Consider the following 7,687-nt stretch of genomic DNA (forward strand, 5'->3'; position numbering starts at 1 on the left):
AAAAATAAGTGCAACACCGTCAAGGAGAGTTGACTTTAAGGAAAGAGTGATTCATCTGTGAAGGAGATCGCACATAGAACACTACTTGGTTCAAATGGCTCTGAGCACTATGGGACTTCACTTCTGAGGTCATCAGTCCCCTAGAACTTAGAACTACAAAAGCTAACTAACCTAGGGACATCACACACACCCATTCCCGAGGCAGGATTCGAACCTGCTACCGTGGCGGTCGCGCGGTTCCAGACTGTAGCACCTAGAACCGCTCACCCACACCGGCCGGCTAGAACACTAGTGCGGCCTATTGTTGGGTAATGTTCGAGTGTTTGGGATCCGTACCAGTTATGATTAAAGGAAGACATCGAAGCAATTTAGAGGTAGGCTGCTAGATTTGTTGCCGGTAGGTTCGAACAACACGCTAATATTAATGAGCTCCGGGAACTCCAATGGGAATCACCGGCGACAAGGCAACGTTCTTCAAAATCATGGTTCAAATGGCTCTGAGCATTATGGGACTTAACTTCTGAGGTCATCAGTCCCCTAGAACTTTTTAAGGACATCACACACACCCATGCCCGAGGCAGGATTCGAACCTGCGACCGTAGAGGTCAAACAGTTCCAGACTGAAGCGCCTAGAACCGCTCGGTCACTCCGGCCAGCGGCAGCGTTCTTTTTGAGAAGGCTGGCCTCTGTGGCCGAGCGGTTCTTGGTGCTTCAGTCTGGAACTGTTTGACCGCTACGATCGCAGGTTCGAATCCTGCCTCGGGCATGGATGTGTGTGATGTCCTTAAAAAGTTCTAGGGGACTGATGACCTCAGAAGTTGTCCCATAGTGCTCAGAGCCATTTGAACAATTTTTTTCCATGAGCATTAGTAAAAAAATTAGAGAACCGGGATTTGAAGGTCACTACAAAGCGCTTCTACTACTGCCAACATACATTTCGAGTAAGAATCACGAAGATCATACTATAGAGGTTAGATCTCGTGAGGAGGCATATAATCGCCTTTTTCCCCTAGCTGTGTTTGCTAGTGGAACAGAAATGGAGGTGGTTAGTAGTGGTACAGGCTACCCTCCACCACACCGTAAGATTTTTTGTGTAGTATGTATGTAAATGTGGATGCAGATTGTGTTCGCTCGCACAAGGATTCAATACGTGCGTACTGAGAGGCTGTGATGTTAGCGATTCATTTGTCGCCTCCACCCGCGATCAGATAGCGCTCTGAGGCCTGTCTATGCACACTCTGTTTTGACTCTGCAGGCAGTAACTGCGCTGACTTTAGAGGTGAAGAGTGTTCGCCAGACTCTTTCTAGTGAATAACTACGCCTCATCGGCGAGCACGTACTCCTGTTGTACAGCTTAGCCATCTGAAGGGGTCGCTTTGTAGGAAAGTGGGAAAACGTATGGACTATAGACGGATTGCTGCATATGTTGGGCGCAATGCACCGGTGGTGTGTCACTGCTTTCAGCAGTGATCTGTGGAGCATTTCTACACCGGTAGACCAGATTCCACATGTCTGCGGTGTACAGATACACGTCAAAATCGAAGCATTGTCAATGCAGAAACTTTGCGACCAATTATGGGCTACCAACCGTCATCAAGGGACGAAATCCGGGGACATGTTGCAAATGCTGTGTCATCACGGATCAGTGGAAACGTATGCTTGAAGCAGAATTAAGATCACCTCTCTTGCCCGTCAAACACCCACACAATGACGCCGCGAAGCATGGCTCTTTTGGTGACGTAAAGGAACTGACTGGTGAGTGGAGTGGCAATCTGTTGTCTTCAGTGATCACAATAGGGTCTGTCCCTATACGAGTGATGGACCTACAAGTGGGTAGAACAGACTTGATGAGCTGCCTATTCCAGAGAATATTCTCCCACGACACACAGGCTCCATCCCAGGCTTCCTGGTGCAGAGGGGCCATCAGTTACAACTCTCGGTCACATCTGGTGTTTCTTCATGGTTAAGCAACCAGTGCCCATTACATTATACAGGCAGGATGGTAATGTGTTTTGTCTTCAGGACAAATCACTTTCACAAGCGGCTGCCTTCTTCGTGATGTGCAACAACTGCCCTGGTTAGCAAGATCACCATATCTGTCGCCAATTGAACGTCTATGGTACGTGAAGCAACAACTTACTCTTTCTCCTTGGCCTGCAAGAACCACTGCCGAATTGCAACAAAAGGTGCAAGGTGCTTGCGACAATCTGTCTGTAGCTAAGGTAGAATTTTAAAAATTTTTAGGTGTGGCCATTCATGAGACGTTAAACTGGAAGCAACACATTGATGGTCTGCTGAAACGTCTGAGTTCAGCTACGTATGCTATTAGGGTTATTGCAAATTTTAGTGACAAGAATCTCGATAAATTAGCTAACTATGCCTACTTTCATTCACTGCTTTCGTATGGCATCATATTCTGGGGTAATTCATCGTTGAGTAGAAAAGTATTCATTGCTCAAAAACGTATAATCAGAATAATTGCTGGAGCCCACCCACGGTCATCCTGCAGACATCTATTTAAGGATCTAGGGATCCTCACAGTAACCTCACAGTATATATATTCACTTATGAAATTTGTTGTTAATAATCCTACCCAGTTCAAAAGTAATAGCAGTGTGCATAGCTATAACACCAGGAGAAAGGATTATCTTCACTATGCAGGGTTAAATCTGACTTTGGCACAGAAAGGGGTAAATTATGCTGCCACAAAAGTCTTTGGTCACCTACCAAATAGCATCAAAAGCCTGACAGATAGTCAAACAACATTTAAAAATAAATTAAAAGAATTTCTAGATGGCAACTCCTTCTTCTCACTGGCTGAATTTTTAGATATAAATTAAAGGGGAAAAAACTAGCTTAAACATTAGTGTCATGCAATATTTTGTGTAATGCAATATCTTGTACAGACATCTTTTATTAACCTGACACGTTCCACATCACTACAAGGTGTCGTATTCATGATCTATGGAACAAGTATTAATCTAATCTAATCTAATCTGTCACAAGATGCCATTTGGCACTTTTATGATCGTTTACATGCCTGTGTTGCCAGCCGGGGTGGTCGAGCGGTTCTAAACGCTACAGTCCGGAACCGCGCGACCGCTACGGTGGCAGGTTCTAATCCTGCCTCGGGCATGGATGTATGTTATATACTTAGGTTAGTTAGGTTTACGTAGTTCTAAGTTCTAGGGGACTGATGAATTCAGAAGTTAAGTCTCATAGTGCTCAGAGCCATTTTTGAACATGCCTGCGTTGGAGCCAGAGTGGGTATGCATTGAATATTGATGTGACTATTTGGGCATCCTAGACTGTGACATGTGTGTTTCATTTGGTCTAACTTTGTTGTCATATACTTCTACAGTGATGAACCACCTGTCAAGCCGCTTATCAATAAAATGCCCTTGTTCTTGAGACTGTTGCATTTTGCCGGCAGTGTATGTGGTGGCTCAGCGTTTCTATTATCAGAACGTTATTTTCCTGGCAGTTAGACTTGCAAAGTGAAGATTTCAAAGAGGTTCGCATAAAAAGACTTGAGAACTTGAATGCTAGGTCAGAAGTCTAGTAGGGCGCGGCGGGGCACATTGGAACGGCTGGAGAAGTTGCAGTCCAGTGTTTACGTTTCCGCGGAGCTCATAACTTTCGCAACGGCGCTGCAGCGAGTCTCGAGCATTCCAGCCGAGTAATGCGGCCCAGTGCCTTTTCCTCAGAAATTTCTGCTAGCAGACCAGCTCTTTCTTCTTCGTACTTACCACTATGCGAACAACTACTGCTCCGAGGCTGTTTCTGTTCGTCTTGTTAGGAATAGGCGAATTTCTCTAATGCCAGTACACGCGTGATTTCTAAGTAACTACAATTTATCTACGAAACGAAGAAAGAGGTTTAAGGCCCTGTCCACGAAGTGGTCGTTAGAGACAGAGCAAGTAGTCAGTTGTCTTTTGCATTTATCATTTTAGGGAAATCTCGGAAAACTTAAACTGATATGTCCTCAACGTAGGCCGTAACCACTGTGACACCTCTCCCAGTAATCTACGTAGGGATTCTCTTTAGAAAATTATTTGCTCCAGAAGCAGTGTAGAAATAATTTCCCTGGATTGACATTCATGCGAGTTAAAATATACATTACCTTTTCGTATATGACTGTTTTATTCCGCATTCCACTAGTAATAACATCAGTACTAACATTAGGAATAGTGGTTGCATGTTTATATCATCATCTCGGTGTTCTCACATTGATCATTATTTACCCGCTGTGGAAATCATAGTTTAGTGTGTAGTGGGGATTGTTCTTTCAAATTCTCACTAGTTCATAGATATAAAATAATGCCAGAAGAAGGTGACGCAGCACTGAAACACCTAAGTCGAATCAAGCACGTGGGATAGATGGCATTTCCTCAGACTTATTGAGAACTTTGTGGGAACTATCCAAGATGAAAACTATCCTACCTGTTGTGTTACATACAGACGTTGGACAAAAATATGGAAAGAGGGCGAGAAATGCGTGCTTGAACATAAAGTAGATGCTAGCCAAGCCTCCCGATAGCGCTGTTGTATTTGATCACGAAGGACTTCTCAATATGTTGCAAGTGTCAGCCGTAGCCAGAACAGTGTTCTCTGTAGTGAGAGCATAATTATCGGAGCACAGCAAATTCAAATGCGGGCAATTTGCTGGTGTTCGTATTGTGAGTGATACCGTAACCAAGGTAACCAAAGTATTTGGTGTTTCAAGAGGCACCATATCGGAGATTTAAACCGCACACAGAGAAAGCCGAGAAACATCATTCACAACGTGGAAGAAAATGTGTGTTGGGTCATTGAAGGGGATTTTGACGAAAATAAGAGGACGATAGCTGCAAAAGTCACTGCAGAATATGCTGCCTCTCCCGCGAACACAGTCAGCACTAAAACAAGACGAGGGGAAGACCAGAAACGGAGAGCCTGAATTCCAAAACCACTCATGAGTGAGGCAAATACCCGAAACAGGGAAACTTGGTGTCGGAGCCCTAAAATCTAGACTATGGAACAATGGAAGAAAGACATTTCCTCGGAGAAGTCTTGTCACACACTGTATTCGACATCTGTCCAAGTGAGGGAGGGATCGATGGTGATTTGGGCAACCATATCGTGGTATTCCATGGCTCTATGGGCACTCTGCAAGATCGCATTACTGGGAAGTATTCTGTGATCATTTTGGCTGACATGGTCCGTCCCTTGGTATAATGCTTGTTCCGCAATGGTGGTCAATGGTGATGCTGTATTCCACGACGACCGGGGGCCTGCTCACAGGTCGCGCCGTCCAGAACTCGTTTTGTAAGCACGAGAATGAATTGTCGTATCTCCCCTGCCACCACTGTCACCAGATCTTATTATTTTTCAGCGTTTGTGGACTTCTTTGGATGGATCGATGTGTGATCGCTATCCACCTCCATCATCGTTAACTGAAGTACCACTATTTTACAGGAAGAATGGTCTGAGATTTCCTTCAAAACCACACAGCAACTGTATTGATCTATTCCGAGATGACTGTAAACATTTTTGGATGCCGACGGTTTTCCTACACTGTACCACACGTGGCAATGTGTTTTCTTTTTGGTGTTCCCATATTTTTGTCCACTCCCGATACGTGCGATAGGCGTGAGACATCCATAATTAGTAAATAACATAATAATTCCAATTCCAAATATGGCAGCTGTTAAGAAATTTAGGATCAAGCGAGACAATACTGAAACTACTGCAAAGTGGCATGCCCGCCCATATCAGGGAAAAGCTGACCACTACACCAGAAAATGACATAGAGTGTTCCTTATACGTATTCGACGCGGTTGGCCTAATACACGAAGACGCGCCTTAGCAACTACAGAACACTGATAATTAGTGTGCCCCTCTGCAAAATAGTCAACAGCGGAATGACAACGTCATGAATAACCAACACGGTTGGCACCCTATGCTCCATGCAACAACAATAATACGAGAAATAATTTTGACAATGGGGCAAACCGAAAGCACAGACAAGGTTTCAAACGACATCACAAAAAGAATTACAGTAGACCGGCTTACACCGAACAGGGGGTCTGTGGCCAACAACTTCACAATGCACATGTAGCAGGTGAAATAGACAATGTAGTAATTGGCAGTAAACGATCGCAAATAGACCATCCGATAGTCCTCCACCCGGCAGTTACGATCGACCGTATAATGATTACGTATCCAGTGGGGGTGAAGGTCAAGGATAATTTAATTCCACGGCCATAAAGGACACCAACTGAGGAGGTCAAACCCACAACGTGCAGAAGTTGAAGCTACTCTCAACGAGGAGGCTAACCTACAAACCAATCAGGAAAACTCGAACACATCGCAATAAGCAACCATTCGCAGGCCAATAAAAGGAGTAGGGGCATGTAATTTATTCCAAATTACTTTCTCAGATATGACCAAGGGGTAGATACGAAAGAAGAACTGCGTCGGTAAGATGTAAACAACTTAAAGAAGGATAATGAGGAGTCAGTGCAAGCTGTAATAAATGCCGGAATATGTGATCTAGATGTACCTGTGGTGCTTGACACGGATGCATTTATAAATGTATCACATGCTTAACGAGCTGCAGAGACGAAGTTATATACCAACGTTCCCAGTGCAGAATTTTAGTTTTCTGACCGCAACGGGGAACAAGTCAAAAAAACTTAAACTTCAGGCGTTAATACCCATTACCACGAGCAATTTTTCCCTAAAGCATATCTTTCTGGTAGTGGAAAAACTGTCTTATTGGAGTGGATACCTTTAGACAATACAAATTACAGACTGACACAGGGCAAGGAAAATGTTTTTTTACAAGCAAAGAACAGAGGTTATCAATAAATTTACGTAAAACCGCCGCAACTCAAAACGCACTCAAACTGAGTACTGATGTCAGTGTACATCTGTCATATCCAAACGTACTGTTTCTTGATACACAAAAGGGTCAACAGCTGTGTAAAGATGACATTAATCCAGAGACCGTCCGAACCAAGAAAACTGAATCTATTTGTTTGTCAGAGGATTAGAAGGAGGAATTACAAGGAGTAATGGTTCAAATAGCTCTGAGCACTATGGCACTTAATTTCTGAGGTCATCAGTCCCCTAGAACTTAGAACTACGTAAACCTAACTAACCTAAGGACATCACACACATCCATGCCTAAGGCAGGATTCGAACCTGTGATCGTAGCGGTCGCTCGGTTCCAGACTGTAGCGCCTAGAACCGGTCGGCCACCCCGGCTGGCACAAGGAGTAATACTTCGGTATGCGCAAGTGTTTAGAATGCGCCGCAGGGTAATAAAGGGTAACGAGTATAAAACTGCCGTTTACCAGCAACAGACATTCTTCTTTTTTCCATGTCCAATTCCTTGAGCGAAAAAAGAAACTGTGAGGAAAGAAATCGAAAGAATGGTAAATCGGGAGATCATACAACCCTCCTATTACAAAACTGTAGCCCTATTTTATCTACCGACAAGCACTACGGTAGCGTCAGTCTTCTGCTTGACGTCCAAAATATTAACAAAGTCATTATCCCTGTCAGGACACACCCTGGCAGCCTTGAATAATACACTCCTGGAAATTGAAATAAGAACACCGTGAATTCATTGTCCCAGGAAGGGGAAACTTTATTGACACATTCCTGGGGTCAGATACATCACATGATCACACTGACAGAA

Source organism: Schistocerca gregaria, chromosome 4, assembly GCF_023897955.1.
Source record: "Schistocerca gregaria isolate iqSchGreg1 chromosome 4, iqSchGreg1.2, whole genome shotgun sequence".
Taxonomy (NCBI): Eukaryota; Metazoa; Arthropoda; class Insecta; order Orthoptera; family Acrididae; genus Schistocerca; species Schistocerca gregaria.